The following is a 19,264-nucleotide window of genomic DNA, read 5'->3' as shown; positions in this document are numbered from 1 at the left end:
AGAATCATTATTAATGGCCACATAACTACAGAAGGTGGAACTTGTTTCCTCAACTTTCATATGTTATATAATTTTTTACTGGAGCCAAACTACTACATTACAAATTTGGAAAATGCTTAAGAAACTTGCATTTGTATATATTTTGCAGCTCAGGATCAAATGTAAAAAACAAAGGACATTTATGTAAAATGTTGCACATTTCACAACTCTATCCAAGTGAAATAATAGTGGAGTAAAGTTTTTGGGCCCTATCATACGCCCGGCGCGAGGCAAGTGTTTTTAGTTTCAGCCTGACACAGTGGTTTAAATAGAAAAGTGAATCTGGCCATGATTTACATTGATCCTAATTGAAAAGATGAAGAGGTGCTCTTTTGAAAATAATAAATCATGTTTGAAAATATCTAAACCCTATGATATTGTTAAAGGGATACTCCACTTTTTTTTGGAAATAGGTTCATTTTTCCACTCCCCCAAAGTTAAACAGTTGGGTTTTACCATTTTCGAATGTATTCAGACAATTTTTTGATATTTAGAAGAATATCAATAACCAGACAGTTTCTGGTCTCATTGACTTCCATAGTATATTTGTTTCCTACTATGGAAGTCAATGAGACCAGAAAATGTCTGGTTACTGATATTCTTCTAAATATCAGAAAATTGACTGAATGGATTAGAAAACGGTAAAACTCAACTGTTTAACTCTGGGGGAGTGGTAAAATGAGCCTATTTACAAAAAAAAAGTGGCGTATCCCTTTAACAAAAGCAAACATGAGATATGCCACTTTAGCTATCTTAGAGCTCTTTAAGGGGTCATGAACTGGCTTTTTGAATTTTATTATATTGTTGTCTGAGGTCAACTTATGACGTTCGCTTGGTTTTTGTAATAACCATGTAATAAGCACTTTAGTAATAGGCTATTTTGTACCCTAGTTTTGAGCCTAGCTGAAAAAAGCTCAGGTTTTATGGGCGTCTCACATTGAAGACTTGCAAGTAAACGCCCACTGCTGTGAGTGGATAACAGTTTTGCATATTATAATGAGTTTCGACTCACCCGTCAACCCGGTCTCATCCCAAGACATCATACAACTGACGTTTTGGGACGTCTTTTGACCATACGTCAATATTCGCCTTTTTAGGGCCCCCTTAAACGTCGGTAGATGAGGTTATGGGATCTTAACTCTACCCCATACCTAAACCTAACCCTAAACCTAACCCGTCACCTAACTGACGTTAAAGGTAAAGCGTCAGTTGTATGACGGCCCGGGATCGCCATCTACCGACGTTTAAGGGGGCCCTAAAAGGCGGATATTGACGTATGGTCAAAAGACGTCCCAAAACGTCAGTTATATGACTTTTTGGGATGAGACTGTGTTACACCCGTCGATGCACTTGTGGGAAATTGTTTTGAAAACGTCCAATGTTGTAAAATGGCAACCGGAATGATTCGCCCATACATGTTCGACCCAGAGTCCGTGTGTTGCACAATTCCTGTCGGATCCAATATAGACGGCACAGTACCGTTCTTTACTCTTAATCGGTCTGCAAATCCAGTCTTGTTTACAAAACAATCCTCAGTGAAATGAAGCAAACAGACGGACAATGTTTTACCTCATTAAAAATAAAGTTTATCCATGCAGTCCTATTGGAATCCATAGGAAGCATATTTTGTACTGCACAATATTTTGTATTGCTCGGTAGCTGGATCCGGTTTGTCGTCACGAGGTAGGAATCTATGTTATTTAGCTATGCGTGTAATGGCGAATCGGTGGGTGGGGCTAAACCGGCCGTGTTGAAATAGGCGTTGATCTTTTTCTGCGGGGGTGGTGTTTTATCCTCTTTGACGTCATAGTTCCCCACTTTAAAAAACGAGTCGTTTGCTGAGCCTGTTGTCAATAAACAGCCCATTCTCACCCCCAAGGCGTCACTTAACTGACGCCTTGGGAAGCATTTGGACATGCTTCAATATCTGACGCTTTAGGCGCCCTTTAACGTCAGTAAGATGACGCCCTAGGATCCCGTGTACCCTACCCCCACCCCACACCTAAACCTAACCACGTCCTCTAACAGACGCTTTCCTTTAGCGTCAGTTAGATGACGCCGTAGGATCGCGCCATGTAAGTGACGCTAAAGGGCGCCTAAAACGTCAAATATTGAAGCATGGTCAAAGGTGACGCCTTGGGGTGAGAATGCGTTGCAATAAAAGCTTTTATTGAACTAACAAGGACGTTTTCAGTTCTGAGACTTACAGGATATTCTCATAATATGATGACCTCTTAGATGTCAAAAGCTCAAGGAAAATTTGATTTCTCAGTTCATCACCCCTTTAATCATGACTTATGTTTCACGGGACTCGATACAGGTGAGCTACTGAGCAAGTTTATCACATCAGAAAAGCCACACATATGGAGCTGATGGAGTGGTGCAAATGTCAAAATGTATTAGTTTATCAATTATGCACTGGGTAATAGTGTTTTGTAGTTATATCATAGCATTGTGCAAGGAACTGCTTAAAAATGTCTTTATTAATCGATAATCTTCCCCTGTAAAGTTTGTGTTGGTGTTTTGCTGTCTCTAGTATCTTCAGTTATCTGGACAGTGAATTGTATGTATAGGTATAGGTACATGTTTGGCGATATGGGTAGAGGCACGTTTTCCCATTGAGCCTAGATTGATATTTTATCAATTTGTGCATTCCTGGTGATTTAAAACCACAAAATTGGTATCTGCTAGCATCTTGCGCTAATTGTGAAATATAAAGAATCAGACGTTTGGACACACCTTTAGTACTACTGTTAGGTCTCTGACACAGTAATGGCAAGAAACGCATTATCTTTAATAAGATATATACCCGGAGGATTGTTACTAACCATATTGAGGTGTGTTTAAATGCATCTCTATGGTCACTGTGCAGATCAAGCTAAATAAATAACTAGACTGAAGGTTTCCACCCACCTGTTTTTTATAGATGATCTCCTGAGGCGCACCACTCCCCTCTCTCTTTTAATGCCCTTCTTTTCAATCTCTCATTGATCTTTAATCCCTGTCATTAAGCATTCATTTAACACTTGTGAGAGAAGCGCGATTAAACCATCTTTGGAGTTCTGGGTTAGTCTTATATCCTGTAATTAATGAAGGATAATTGGAGTGAGTGTAGACCGGAGGACAGAGACGCTTACAGTCATCAAAACAAATAAAGCTTCCACATGAGCATTATAGCACATCTGCTTTAATAACTGAGCTTAATATCAGACTGTACAGTCTCCTATCCTTTATTTGGAGCCTTTCCACAATACGGTGATGACATGACCTCATTTTCATTACACATTTTATAATGAGTTTAAAGGAGTAGTTCACTTTAAAAAAAATAAAAAAAAATAATAAAACAACTTTTGCTGATAATTTACTCACCCCCATGTCATCCAAGATGTCCATGTCTTTCTTTCTTCAGTCGAAAAGAAATTAAGGTTTTTGATGAAAACATTCCAGGATTTTTCTCCATATAATGGACTTCAATGGGAATCAAAAGGTTCAAGGTCCAAAAGACAGTGACTCTCCTGTTCGAACTCGTTCATCAAAATGACAGCAAACTGACATTGAATCAACGACCCCAACCGTTTCAAGGTCCAAATGAGAGTTGCAGCTTTAAAAGGCTTTAAACGACACCAGACGATGAATAAGGGTCGTATCTAGCAAAACGATCGCTCATTTAATAAATAAACAAAAAAAAGTTTCAGTTTTATAAGCACAAATGCTCACCTTGCTCTGTTCTGTGATGCGCGTTCGTGACTCTCCTGTTCGAACTAGTTCATCAAAATGAACAAATCTTTTCGAGTCATTTCGTTCGTTGAATGAACCAAATGACACGAAAAAAGATTTGTTCATTTTGTAAACGAATGAGTAAATGATCAGCAAAAGTTTTTCTTAAAAAGTGAACTTATCCTTTAAGGCCAGATTTGCAAAAAAAAAAAAAGTTAGCGTGAGATTAGAAAAAAAGCGCAGATGGGTGTGGAAAGTTCTGTGCTGACAACACGAAAATTAAAGAACAGCCGGAGCATTTCCATAATGACCAATGCAATCTAACAAGAAGCGCAGTTTTTTCCACATACAGACAACACTGTGTCAAAACGATCCCCATTCCGATCCGCGGAAACAAATAAAAACCCCTGTATTATGTTGCCAGGCCATTAGATGGCGATGAAACACAATAGACTAAACATGTAATATTGTTGTTCACACGGAGACAGAAACTTGCAATATGAAACCAGTTTTCGAGTTTTCAGGCACCCAAACGCCATTGTCGTGTAAACCAACGGCCAAAACATTTAAAAAGTTGAAAATGGTGTGAAAATGGTAAATAATGGTGCAAATACCTGTAAATAGACTAGCGCGCACCTTAGTAAATCACAGTGATTCATTTAAATACTCTGGAAATTTTGAAAGGGAAACTCTTACAAATGCATATGCAATAAGGTCAGATGCAAAAATAATCCTGTCCACGCCTTTCAGCACTAATATTTCACTGTGCGTCTTTAATAAATCCTGACAGTAGGTTTGCGCTGTTAGTAAATCTGAAAAATATGGCTGTGCAAAAACATTTTCAAGAGTTTTACTTGAGCAGGCAGATCAAAAGGGCACATGTTTGAGTTTATAATGCTTTAATTTGTGATGAGAAATAGTTTGGGAAAGAGTGTGGAAATCTGGCGTATTGCAAGATAAAAATCGTACTTATATTTCCACGGTCTAGCTGTAAGCCAATGGTAGCTTTTAAGTCAAGCACTGTTTGCAACGCATGCCTCTGAAGTAACACGCCGTCAACCTTAAAGGGGTCGTGTCGTATCATGAGTAATCACATTTTCCTTGATCCTTTGATAAAAGGGCTTGTACTACGAAAACACACTGATGTCAGATGCTCCACGTTTGCGCATCAGTGAAGCCTATTGGATGATCAGAAACTTAAGCCATTGGGTCATGGTGAGGGAAAAGTAGGGAGAACGTTTCTCAACGACAGAAGGTCTATCTGCCTGAAAACAAATACCTCATTCAAATAAGCATGGATAAGAACCTAACCTTTTTTTTTTTTTTTTTAATAGGAAAGATACTAGTTAGACCCATCCATTAGACACACACAAAGTTAAAGTGATATTTTAATCAACATATTTAATATTTTCTATCCTAATTCAGATACAGAAACCTAAGAGATAAAGATACATAAAATACTACTAATATATGACTAAAATAAACTTTTTTTTACCAAAAAAAAAAACAACCAACGTACTAATAATACAACTAATATATGACTAAAATAAACTTTTTTTTACCAAAAAAAAAAAAACAACCAACGAACTAATAATACAACTAATATATGACTAAAATAAACTTTTTTTTACAAAAAAATAAAACAACCAACGTACTAATAATTCAAGCTTAAATTATTAAAACAAAATAATGATAATAAAAGAAAAATGATGGCCTCTTGAAATCTGTTTTTTATTTTAGATATAATCTTCTTTCTTTCGTAGATATTCACCAAACAAAATATCGTCGAATCGAGAGCTCAGTGCAGATGTCTTTCATCAGACAGTGATTTGATATTACAGACACAGATAAACACACTTAGATTAGCACCTACGTAGAGAACCCACACCCTGCCCGTGCGTTTGCAGATAACCTCTCCTCCTTTCTCTTCTCTCCTCTCATCTTTTCTACATCAGAGATAATGCCACCTGGAAAGATTAGCTATCGAAATGCCTTTCACATGCGGCCACTACATTTTCACCTCACCCTAGCTACCCTCATTTTGATTCTCTTTAGTAACCAAAACATGCTATCGCACTGCATTTACCCCAGCTGATTTTCATTGAACTATGACTCAAACTGTCTGGATATCGTTGACACTTTATATTTTTTGATTAGTTTGATTGCAATTCAACTACTTTCAATAATGAGTTGTTTTGATGCAGTTTGGCATCTACAATTTCAAAAAAGCTTCCACTGGCTTGTGAAATCAAAGTTAGGAAAAAAGTCTGTCTTTAAGTCTTATCTGTTCTTTTGTAATGTTGAATTTTTGGTGCTATGATAGAATAGGCATATTACAGGATTTTTGTGTTATCTTCCTTCCCACATGAGACAGAGCACGAGTCCTGTGATAAAGATCTGTGTAAATGCCAATCCGATTTTTTACGAGACAATCAAAAGTGGCCGTGCGCAGACTATTTCTGCACAGGTCAGAGTTTATAGTGATGATGAATACATATTTGAGGAGAACCTAAGGTCACTTTCAGGGAGCTGGCGAGTTTGAATTTCAAAGCCAGAGGAAGTACAGTCACAACGTGTACATTTTTTCCATTTGCAGATCCTCGTCAGGCCAGGATCCAATCAAAAATGATTTAGCTATAGAAACGTTTTCCATCGTGCTATGAAACTGATATCATAGGAAACTGCGTTGCAATTGCAAATAATATGACCCGCTTCTTAGGGTTTTAAAACCAGTGATATTTTCACCAGTCGGAGAATTCTTCCGATGCAGTTGTTCAATAATGCAATACATATGTGGTTTAAGCAATTAAAGTAAACACTATTTGTGCAGGTTTATTTTTGCCATTGTCTTGCAGCATGCTTGAGGTAATTGCAAAAATAAATAATGTAATAGGTAGACAATGAAACTGAGATCTTTTAAAACTGCCTCAAGGGCATAGCATGCATTTATCTTTATGAAAGTAATCATTCATGTGGCCTTATTCCAGAAAAGGACTAAAAAAAAGATGCTTTTATTGTTTGGAGGGTGCAATGCAAAGTGCCAATAAATTATGTTGTGTTTGATTATGGATGAACAGGGCGAGAAGGAATGGATGTTTTTATGCACTGAATGAGGGGCGAAATGGATTTCATCATCGTAGAATATGTTAAACCGACTTCATAGCATGACACTTTTATTGTTAGCTGCAACATTAGCTAAAATGTTTACAGCTAAAGTGTAATTTTTGTGTGTTCAAATTAGGGCTGTCAGTTAAACGCGTTATTAACGGTGTTAACGCAAACCCATTTTAACGGCGTCAATTTTTTTAATCGCGTGATTAACAGTCTTTTGGTCCTAGCAAACTTTGTAGTTTTTTTTTTGTTTTTTTTTTCACATACTTTTGCAACAGGACACGGTTTGCGCGGCGTTGTGCTCTGAAACCCATTCATTTCAATGGCTTGCGCCGCTTGAGGACGTTTTTTTTTTTTTTTTTGCTTTGTCAACCAAAGCGCAGGCGGATATAGCTAGACCGGAAATAAATAATAACTCGTTTGGGCTTGTGAGCCACCAAATACTTGTTAAAACATTACGTTTTGAGTGGATGGCGAGCGCGAGATGGCGAAATGGATACCAATAAGATTCTGAATGGAAAGTTTACTTTTAAAAAGCCAAATTAATCAATTGACAAGACCAAAGTGATCTGTGTGTTTTGTTGTTGTAAACTGAGCTATCATCATCGCAGCACATCCAGTCTGAAACACCACTTGATGATGGCCAAGCACACACACACACAGCTGATGCGAATTCTTCGCCGACTCATTAATATCAGGACCGAGTCAGTATTTCTTTCAACCTTTTATTGATGGAAAGTGTTACATTGTGTGAGAGATTATTTGCTCCAAATGAGAACGTTAGTGTGAAATTGAACACTGTATATGCTAATGTTGTTTTCAATATAAAACCATTTGCACAAAGCAAGCTGATCCACTTTTCCATGTAGATAAGAGCATTAAAATGAGAAAAAAAAAATGATGGGACTAAAAGAAATCAAGTGACATTTAGAATAGGTAAAAATGTGTGATTAATCGCGAGTTAACTATGACATTAATGCGAATAATCGTAATTAAATATTTGAATCGTTTGACAGCACTAGTTAAAATACTATAAGCAAGTCATTCATAAGATAAGCATCCTGACCAGCCCAACATAGCACTATTGTTTCAACCAGTGGAATGTGTTTTGGGGCAGGGGTATTAGTTTTTAAGACCAATGGCAGGTAGGGGGAGTGCTCTGGAAAACTGTTTGGAAACAATCATTAATTCTGATTTGTGTCGCTAGCATTGCAGAAATGAATCAGTTCATCAAAAAATGGTTATGCATGGGATTTATATTTTTGTGAATGAGAGTAAAATTAAAATTTAAAATTTTTTCAAAATTGAGTAAAATTTTGCGGATTTTACTCAAATCCGAAAAGCTTTTTACTAGGGCTGTCAAACGATTAATCGCGATTAATCGCATCCGAAATAAAAGTTTGTGTTTACATAATATATGGGTGTACTGTGTATAATTATATATATATATATATATATATATATATATATATATATATATTAGGGCTGTGCAAAAATTAATTGCGATTAATCGCATCCAAAATAAAAGTCTGTGTTTACATAAGATATTTGTGTGTGCTGTATATAATTATTTTGTATATATAAATACCTATGCATGCATGTATATTTTAAGAATTAGTTGCGCTTAAATTCTGTATATATATAAATACATAATCTATACTATATAAATATTTTATATATGAATAACACATTTTCTTAAATATATACATGCATGTGTGTGTATTTATATATACAAAATAATTATATACAGCACACACAAATATATTATTTAAACACAGACTTTTATTTTGGATGCGATTAATCGCAATTAATTTTTGCACAGCCCTAATATATATATATATATATATACACACACATGCTTGTATATATTTAAGAAATACTTTCATATATATACTGTATATAGATTTATATATAATTTATATTATTTATAAATATTTTATATATAAATAATATTTTTTTTCTTAAATATACATGCATGTGTTTGTATTTATATACATACAAAATAATTATACACAGTGCACCCACATATATTATTTAAACACAAACTTTTATTTTGGATGCGATTAATCGCGATTAATCGTTTAACAGCCCTACTTTTTACCTAGTTCTGCCGGTGTAGATTTCACGTGGATGAGGAAAACATTTCTCAATTCAATTTACTCACTTATGCATCCAAGGGATAAGAACAATGAGAGTATATCAATAGTTTCACCAGTGTGAGTCCCATCAAGGCCTTATTTGCCTTATTTCCTTACATCCCTGCTTAAAAATTCGTCCCATAAAACTCAACTGAAATTAACTCCCCATGAACAAAGCAAAATGAAAATAAAAGAGAAATATGATTAAAGTTTTGTGGTATTTTGGCCCCCAATGGGGCATCTAACAGAAGACACATGTGCTGCAGGGGTCCTAACACTAACCAGCCATCCCAAAGTGCTTTGCCTCTGACTTGTTGTCAACTGCTTGTTGTCAACACAGCTTTCAGTGGTCTCATGACAACGACCAGCCTCCACCTTTTTACACACACTATCTGCGACGCAGCCGATTCTCATAAACTACTCCCAATAAACATGCGGTTGCCACTTTATGAGGTCTCAACTGATGCTAAAAACAGACTGGAACTGCAACAATGGAGCTGTTAGTAGGTTGTGATTATGCATTTTGACAACCAAATGTGCCCTAGCACTTAATTTCAACAAACATCTGTGGTAAAAGTTGCAGTATGAAAAGGCTCAGCTCACACTTCATCTGATGGAGGCTTTTATTGTTTGGTCTGACTTGGACAGATGCTGGAGATATCACACTACATATGCTTTGAGTAACTTGCATCCAACAAAAATGCATTTATTCTGTTTTGAAAAACTGTTTTTGAGTTTTACACCATTTGGTCTTAGGATCAGAAACCCAAATGTATCGAAGCTTTTGAAATGGTTGCCACCAATAGCATATTTTTCTCATTCATACCTTCTTTAATCTCACCATTCAATGATTATTTGTAGGGAGTGGAGTGTTAAGGGCATTTTGGACAATTTTGGACTGAGAACAAAGACTAGTAGGCTGGCATGGGTTATTAGGGAAAGGTTCAAAGAGGTTCTGTTTAACACGTTGTCTCTTAGGCTGTTTTCACACTTGGTTTGATTGGTCTGAACCTGAGTTTGATTCCATTCCCCTCCTTCTGCTTCCTCTAGTTTCTTTTCAAACTGTACTTTTTGGTTGGAATTGTTGTAGTATGTGTAGTAATAGATCTTCGGGATCTTTCCAAATCATCAATGTGAGTACCTGAGCACTATTGGCTGACGACTCAGTCCAAGAAGTGAATTATGTCGATTTTATCGTGATTTGTTTGTGCGCATAATGATAAGAATACCACTTTCGCTCCAACCAAATGAGGGTCCAAACTTATGCTTCAGTTTTTTGTGTCTAGTGGAGTACAATATAGTATCTCTGCACAAGTAGTGTGGTGTTAAACTAAGTCGAGAGGCTTCTCGGCCTAGTAGGCCTCAGTTGGAAGAGGGCCTGGACATCAGCATTTGTCATAACATCTAACTACAACTATCAGCTTTTGTACATCAGCATTTGGGATAACATCTAACTACAACTATCAGCTTTCGTACATCTTGGTAAGATCATGCCTCCAAAGCAAACTAAAGCTGCAGCATGTGAGGATGAGTCTGTCGTCACCATGAGTGTCCTCTCTCAATTGCTGGAGCAGCAGAGAGAGTTTTATAAAGACATGCTAACTCAGCAACAAGATAACTTTAAATGTTTCATACAAGTGATTATGGATGGAACAAATAAGAGACTGGATGGTGTTTTACGTGATGTACAGGAGTTGAAGACAAGTCTGGAATTCACACAACTAACGATGGAGGAGATGAAATCAGGATACAAAGAAACTGAAGCCAAAATAAAATCTTTTGAAAACGACATAATGAAATTAAAATGTGGCATTGATGAAATGTTCACTAAATTTGACTACATGGAAAATCAACATAAAAGGAAAATGGTATAATGGATGATAAGGAAGAGAGTTGGAGTGGTTTGGAGCAGAAGGTACAGCACATGTTCTCGAACAAGCTTGGACTGGATGGGAAGATTGAAATTGAGCGTGTCCAGAGGATGGGTCAGTACCAGGAGGGTGGAAGGCCCCGGAGAATTATGGTGAATCTGCTGCGGCTCAAAGATAAACAATGCATTCTTTCCTCTACTAAAAAGCTCAAGGGGACTAACATCTACTGTATATAAATGAAGATTTCTCTGGGGCTGTGCTTCAAAGAAGAAAGGAACTGTGGCCTAAGCCTAAAGCTGCGAGAGCCCAAGGTGAAAAGGCAATACTAAGGTATGATAAATTGGTAATTTTGCCTAGAGAGGTAAAGATTCGGGACTAAGATATGTTTGAAGGTAAAGAATTATGTGTTGATGTGTTTGTAACTGTGATCATTATATTACACAAATGTGTACAACCAAAACTGGTAAAGGTTTAGTTTTGGCACATTTAAACATTTGTGGTATAAGGAACAAAATACATGACATTTTTAATTTAGTGCATAAGTATTCAATCAATATATTAGCCGTATCTGAGACACATCTCGACAGTTCTATTCAAATCTCTGAATTAACAGTTAAAGGTTTTAATGTTTTCAGAAAGGATAGAAATCAATTTGGTGGTGGTGTGGCCATTTTTGTACAAAGCAACATTCCTTGTAGGTTAAAACAAAATGTATTATGTCATGACATTGAAGCCATATGGGTAGAAGTCCATGTACCTTATATGAAACCTGTGCTTGTGGGATGCTGTTACAGACCTCCTGGTGCACATGTGGACTATCTAACATGTTTAGGCGAAATGCTTGATAATGTCTCTGATGTCAATTGTGAACTATACTTATTGGGAGATATGAACATTGATTGGAATGATGACAGATGCTCAAAGAAAAAGAAACTACTTCCTATATATGTGTCTGTAATTGACATCAAATTGTTAACGTGCCAACAAGAATTTTTAGCAATAGGGTGGGCATTACTACAGCGACATGTATTGACCACATTTACACTAATGTACCAGAGATGTGTTCTGATGTTGTGTCAACACCAGTAGGGTTTAGTGACCATAATCTCATTGCTGTCACTAGGAAAGCTAAAGTCCCTAAAGTTAAAGCTATCTGTGGTACTTATAAAAGGTTTTATAAAGTATTAGCTATTGAAAAGATTGTGGGAAAAGTAAAAAATGTTGATTGGAAAGATGTGTACAGTGGCCACAACCCTGAAGATTCTTTGGATGCTTTTATGAGTATGCTTTTGAGCATTGTTGATACATATGCACCTTTGAAAAATATGATAACAAAATCTCATGCTGCAAGGTGGACTGATTCAGCATTAAAAAATATGATGAAGCAAAGAGATGAAGCTAAAAAAGTGGCTGTGAAAACGAGATCATTGGAGGACAGATTAATATATTGTAAATTAAGGAACCAAGTTACAAAAATAAATAAAAGGAAAAAGAAAGAGTACTACAAAAATAGAATTGATAGTGTTAAGCATGATGGCAAAAAGCTTTGGCATATCCTAAATTAAATTATGGGTAGAAATAGAAATGCACCACCTTCTTTTGTAGAGTGCGACGGAGGTTTCATAACAGAATCTAAAGTAATTTCTGATTATTTTAATAATTATTTTATAAATAAAGTTAGTAATTTAAGGAAAGGTTTTAGAACACAAGATTTTAATTACTGTGATCTTATCAAAAATGAAATCATGGCTGATAAAATGTGTAATTTTAACTTTAATTGTGTGCAAACTGCAGAAGTGATGGCCCTGTTAAAGTCTCTTCCAACACATGGTAGTCCAGGCACAGACAATTTGGACAGTCTAGTATTGAATAAAACAGCTGAATATATCGCTGCTCCTTTGTGTCATATATTTAATCAGTGTATGGCGAGTGGGATTTATCCATCTCTGTGGAAGGAATCGAAAATTATTCCATTGATAAAAGACAATCGATTATCTTATAATGGACATAACTGTAGGCCTATAAGTATTCTGCCTGCAATCAGTAAAGTTATGGAAAGAATTATTCATACACAAATTTGTAATTATTTTCAGAATAATAATTTGATGACTATGTTTCAGCATGCATATAGAAAGGCACATTCCACCTGTACAGCGCTTACACAAATGACTGATGGATGGCTTAGAAGTATGGATAATTCTGAATTAGTTGGTGTGGTTATGTTGGATTTCAGCGCTGCTTTTGATGTAATAAACCATCATATTTTAATTGAGAAATTGAAGAGCTACGGCTTCTCTCCTTCTGCGGTTGCACTAATTAAAAGTTATCTTTCACATAGAACTCAGCGGGTTTTTTATAATGGTTCTTTATCTAATTACAAAGGTTTAGTCTGTGGTTTACCACAAGGAAGTTGTTTGGGTCCTCTTTTGTTTTCAGTCTTTATTAATGATTTGCCCTTAACTGTCAAAAAAGCATCAATGACAATGTTTGCAGATGACTCAACTGTTTACTATGCTTCAGACTCATGTGACAAACTTAATCATGTTCTGTCTATAGAATTGGATGCAGTGTATACCCTGCTGAAAAATCCAGCTAAAACCAGCCTAGGCTGGTTGGCTGGTCTTAGCTGGTTTAAGCTGGAAGTAGCTGGTTTTAGTTGGTCACCCAGCCTGGCTTAGCTGGTCAAGCTGGTCTCCCAGCCTGGCTACCAACTTGACCAGCTAAGACCAGCCTGACCAGCTGAAAAAGTGTTCAAAACCCCTCTAAAACCAGCCTGATAAACCAACTAACCAGGCTGGGAGACCAGCCAAAACCAGCCAACCAGCCTTGGCTGGTTTTAGCTGGATTTTTCAGCAGGGTAAGTGGGTTAGTAGAAACAAATTAGCCTTAAATTTATCCAAAACTAAAAGTATGATCATTGGATCAAAACAAAAATTGAGGCTTGGATCGGAATTAAAGTTACAGATAGCCGGGCAAAGAATAGAACAGGTAGAAAAAGCTAAACTGTTGGGTGTGGTGATTGATAGTAGTCTTTCTTGGACGGAACACATAAATACTATTGTTAACCGAATGGGATGTGGCATTGCAGTAACAAAAAAATGTTGTAATTATGTGAATCAGAAAACTCTAAAAACAGTAACAGAGTCACTAATATTATGTCACTTGTCTTACTGCATTGAGGTGTGGTCCTCTGCATCTAAAAAGGATTTGACAAAAAATTCAGGTTGTGCAAAATAAAGCGGCAAGACTTGTTCTGGGCTGCTCAATTAAAACAAGTAGAGACCAGATGTATTCTACTCTTTCATGGCTCACTTTAGACCAAAGAATAACAGTTACTTTAAGCACTATGATATATAAAACAACAACAATAAAAATGCCTATTTATCTATTTAATCAATTAGTGTATTGTAACTGTATTGTGCACAATCATAACACCAGAATGGCAAATAACGGTCACATAATGATCCCCTATCCAAAAACGATTTTTATGAAGAAAACCGTCCTGTATAGAGCTTGTGTCATCTGGAACAACATTCCCATTGAGGTTCGTCAGATTTGTAATAAGCTGTCATTTAAAAGAAGTCTAAGGTGCTATGTGTTGATGTAGGTTTTTATATTTTCTTTTTTCTTGAGTATGATAATTGTAAATGTATTTTTCGCCTTGTCATGAATTGAAATTAGAAGATTGTATGTATGTACATGTGTATGTTTTTATGTATGTATGTATATATATGAAATGTGTATATGATAACTGTGATGATTGAAATGTTGTTGTTGTAATGTAAATTTTTAGAATGGACCCCAGGAAGACTAGCTGACTGTACAGACTTTCAGCTAATGGGATCCTTAAAAATAAACAAATAAAAAAAAAAATGAGGGGACTTATTTTGAATAAGCAATTCCTTCACAACTGCTAAAATGTATGTTCTATATAGTATGAATGTGTGTTGTGTGAATGTAATCTGGACGTACTACATCCACCATGTTGTCATTATCATGTGACCTAAACGTCAGTTGCGTCGCTTCACCGCATCTGACACTTCAGAATCTTCAGAAAGAAGTATCTGGTTACTCTTTTTGGAGTACTGTGATTTTGAACATACTTCTTTTGTCACATACTGTTTTTCGCCCACTATATAGTAGGGATAAATGCGATTTCAGATGCAGCCAAAAATCTCTAGTGCAGGTGTGTTCAATCCTACTCCTAGTGGACCACTGTTTGGCAGACTAAGTTTAGTGAAACACACCTCATCCAGTTAATCACAATGTTTAGTGTTACTAGAAACTTCTAACTTCCAGATATCTGTGTTGGGCCAGTTGAAATTAAAATCTCCAGGACATTGGCCCTCCGTGAGCTGCTCTAGTGAGAAAGTGTGGGGCGCAAAGTGAAGACTAACTCAGTGGTCCTTGGAGTATCCCCAACAGTACACATTTTGTATGTCTTTATAATCTGACACAACGCTTTCAGGTCTTGGAGTCTCTACCAATGAGATGGCGAGTTGAATCAGGTGTGTTTGATTAGGGAGACAAAATATGTCAACACATTCTCATCCCAAAAAGTCATATAACTGACGTTTTGGGACGTCTTTTGACCATACGTCAATATTCGCCTTTTTAGGGCCCCCTTAAACGTCGGTAGATGGCGATCATACAACTGACGCTTTACCTTTAACGTCAGTTAGGTGACGGGTTAGGTTTAGGGTTAGGTTTAGGTCTGGGGTAGAGTTAGGATCCCATAACCTCATCTACCGACGTTTAAGGGGGCCCTAAAAAGGCGAATATTGACGTATGGTCAAAAGACGTCCCAAAACGTCAGTTATATGACTTTTTGGGGTGAGACTGCGCTGAATGTGTAGGGATGGACCGGCGACCTAACTAATGATGTGGACTGAACGAATTGCATCACACGAAATACAGTATTTCATGACAAAATACAGTTACACTTTAATGCATTTCATAGACAAAAAAACAAAAGCAAGTTGCATTGTGTCAACTGATATGTAAAGTCAGCACGTCCACAGAGGAATGAAATGCTTCTGGCTTTTTTCTTTTTGTGTATGCAATGCATCAAAGTTTATATGAGTTTAGATATTAAAGAAATCTGATTTGTAATTTCCGTTTATATGGCCAGAATCAATTTTGAACTTTTTTTTTTTTTTTCCGGTTTATGATTCATTATTTAATACTTTAGTGTAGGGTCCTATTCTAGAGATAACTAGTTGCTTATTAGCATACTAGGCCATTATTTGTTTATTAGCTACTTATAAAGCACATATTCAGCATGACCATATTCTACTTCCTTTAATCCACCCAATACCTGAACTTAACAACTACCTACTAACTATGAATAAGCAGTAATTAGGACTTTATTGAGGCAAAAGTCCTAGTTAAAGGGATACTTCACCTCTGGAAAGATGAATGTGTATTTAAAATGGGTCATTTATGTAGAAGAAATGTGAAATTATTTTTGAATTTGGAGCTTTCTAGACTGAGGCCCCGTCCACACTACTGCGTTTTCGTTTAAAAACGGAGAATTAAAACGAATACGATCTCCGTCCACACCAGCGTTTTGTCTGCGTGTTAGAATTGATCTCCGTCCACATTAAAACGACTGAAAACGCAGATCACGTGACCATTCACCAACACTGGGCATGCGCGCGCCGGTGTAAACAGTGGTTGGTGAATCAGGGAAGGACACGTCATGACTGATGACACCCAATCATAGAGCCGAGCGTGAGCCTCTGCGTCAGCGTTTGTAAACTCCTCCGTTTTGTCTCGTCCACACTAAAACGCCCTCCGGAGTTGCAAAACGCAAAACGCAGCTGCAGCGTTTCTAAACTTCTCCGTTTTAGGTCTTCGTTTTTCCCGTTTTAGTGTGGACGGGAGGTGCAAACGTAGCAAAAGGTCTCCGTTTTTAAACGAAAACGCAGTAGTGTGGACGGGGCCTGAGAAAAGCCAGAAAATGTATTTTCTTATGTGGATGAAAGACAACAACTCCCAGAATGCACTTGCCTTCACTGCCTTAGGAGGCCACGCCTACCGGAATCAGAGCACAGTAGATAAACAACAAGTCTAGGCTACTAGTGAGTCTCTGTGATGAGTCTGCCCGAAAAAGTGTTTCGAGATCCCCCAAAATGTCCGGGATTCGGCTTTTGCGTTCTACAGTCGCGATTCATAATGTTTACTGTGGCGAGCAGGACGAGTGAGGGCCGCGGGTGAACGGCGCGAGGCTGGTCGAGTGATTACCGATGAGCGACACCTGTGAGACGTACCGGTCTCTTATCTCTCACGGAGGAGCGTGAATTTTCCTTAGCTATGCCAAAACGCACATCAACCGATCACTTGTTTAGCGTTCATGTAAACACTACATTCAGATTCACCAATCGCAATGAATTCAGTTAGATTGAAACAAAAGGTGCACATGTAAACAATGAATGGGGACTCTGGAAAGCAAAAGCTGAATCCCGGACATCGACGGCCGGACATGTCCGGGAAAAAGAGGATTGTAACCCCGAAAGTTAATACTACGCTTTCTCCAGCCTGCTAGCTTAGCTTCTTAAAAAAGATGGCTGACACTATGTGTACATTCTGTGAGTGAGATACCACCCTCTATGGGCGGGTTGAGAACCATACTACTGACTGTAGTCTTTAGCCTCTGCCCAAAAAATCCTCCGATGATGCAAAATTACGATTTATCTCTCGTCTCAGGGGGATATGAGGGTGGAAAGCATGGTAATTCGAAAATACTACAGGTTTTCTTGCAGTACAAAGCTAAATGCTAAATCCTGAATTATCCCTTTAGCTAATGATGCAAAAAATTGTGACTGATTTTACAAACCTCTTGATATTCATAATGATACACTCATCATTTCAGATATTTCTCAGAAGAATATACAACATGTTGACACAAGTGACTTAGGAAAATTAGCATTAGAGCCATGTTTGTCTGTAATGCGAGGGAATACATAAAGCCCAGAGCTCCAGTGTTTAGATCCATGAATTATAACGAGGGATAAAAGTTGACCGCAGAGCTGGCACAAGCTTTCAGCAGAACAGCTTGCTGTGGTACGTGGCTGAAACCTCATCCGACACGCATGTGAAACCATCACTGGCCTGTTTGCATGGGGTGAACCGCTAAGCTTCGCAGCCTCCAAATCTGACACTTTTATTTTTGCCTTCCCCAGCCCCTCCATCTCCTTCATTTCCCTCCATCTTTCGCCCTACGCAAAACAAATGTTTGTTAAGGAGTGGCGGCACACGGTCTTACCAGAAATGGAGTCTACGGATGGGAGCGTGGTCTGGCACAACATGAAGTGATAGCCATTAAAAACCTCAGAGACTGCATGGCTCAATGGTGGAAGACGGTAGTGTGTGTGTGTGTGAGCACATAAGGGAGTGTGTGAAGATCTGTCAGACCTTGTCATGGACCCAGTTTTGGGGTTTGCTGTTCTGTTTTCTGGGCTCGTGTCGCTCTTGATGTGCCTGTATACAACGCGGTTGTTGCTTTGCCAGAGCTGTCGCACCCATCACATTAGCTAAGCTGACATGCTAAACATTGGCTGCAATTTTCAAAAATTGCATCTTGTCATACAAAAAGATCCATTTGGCGAACAAGAGGACACTGAGGCTACTCCGGCAGGATGGAGCGATTTTGAGGCAAAGCTGTTTGGAGGTATGGGTGGTCCTGTTTAGGCTGTCATTACTCCTTGTGAGGCTTCGACAGACTTTCCTCAAACTCTGCCACCCAGGAAAAAAACAGGCACGGACGCTTATTAAGTGATTTGTTTGATAAACAAATTGATTAATCCGAATGGGTGAGCCTACAGCTGGTTGATATTTGCTCTGACTGTCTCTGGGAATGTCTATAGTAATTTCAGAGGCATCAGCCATGATGTTCTACTTGGCTGTGGCTGCATGTGATTTATGTGCTGATTTGGGTCATCTTTTGTAATTTTGATTTAAAGGGTTACTCCACTTTTTTTCTTTTGAAATAGGCTCATTTTACCACTCCCCCAGAGTGAAACAGTTGAGTTTTACCGTTTTCGAATGCATTCAGCCGATTTTCTGATATTTAGAAGAATGTCAGTAACCAGGCAGTATCTGGTCTCATTGACTTCCATAGTAGGATATACTGTACTATGGAAGTCAATGAGACCAGAAACTGTCTGGTTACTGATATTCTTCGTACCTTCACCAGATATTTTATGGAACCACGTCCTTTTCTGTTCGTTATGTCCTGATCTCAAAGACAAGTGACATCCAACTTGTATGAAGTTATGACCGGGATAAAACTCAATACCGTTTGCAATAATTGAAGCAGTAATGTTCTTTTGTATATATTTGATAGTTTTCACATGATTTTAAATCATTTTATTCATTGGTTTGTTA

General features: G+C 37.6%; 1 protein-coding gene and 1 long non-coding RNA gene across 2 annotated transcripts in view; one reads left to right on the top strand and one right to left on the bottom strand.

The window, feature by feature from the left end:
• The window catches only part of LOC120491879 (uncharacterized), a 119,537-nt gene that overhangs the window by 59,054 nt on the left and 41,219 nt on the right, over positions 1–19,264 (bottom strand). The gene's annotated exons all lie outside the window — the stretch shown is intronic.
• Positions 1–19,264, top strand: part of lgr6 (leucine-rich repeat containing G protein-coupled receptor 6) — a 129,822-nt gene that overhangs the window by 69,882 nt on the left and 40,676 nt on the right. The window lies entirely within an intron of this gene.

Source organism: Pimephales promelas, chromosome 20 (assembly GCF_988280905.1).
Source record: "Pimephales promelas chromosome 20, fPimPro1.hap1.1, whole genome shotgun sequence".
Lineage (NCBI taxonomy): Eukaryota > Metazoa > Chordata > Actinopteri > Cypriniformes > Leuciscidae > Pimephales > Pimephales promelas.
This window is presented reverse-complemented; position numbering and strand designations above follow the sequence as displayed.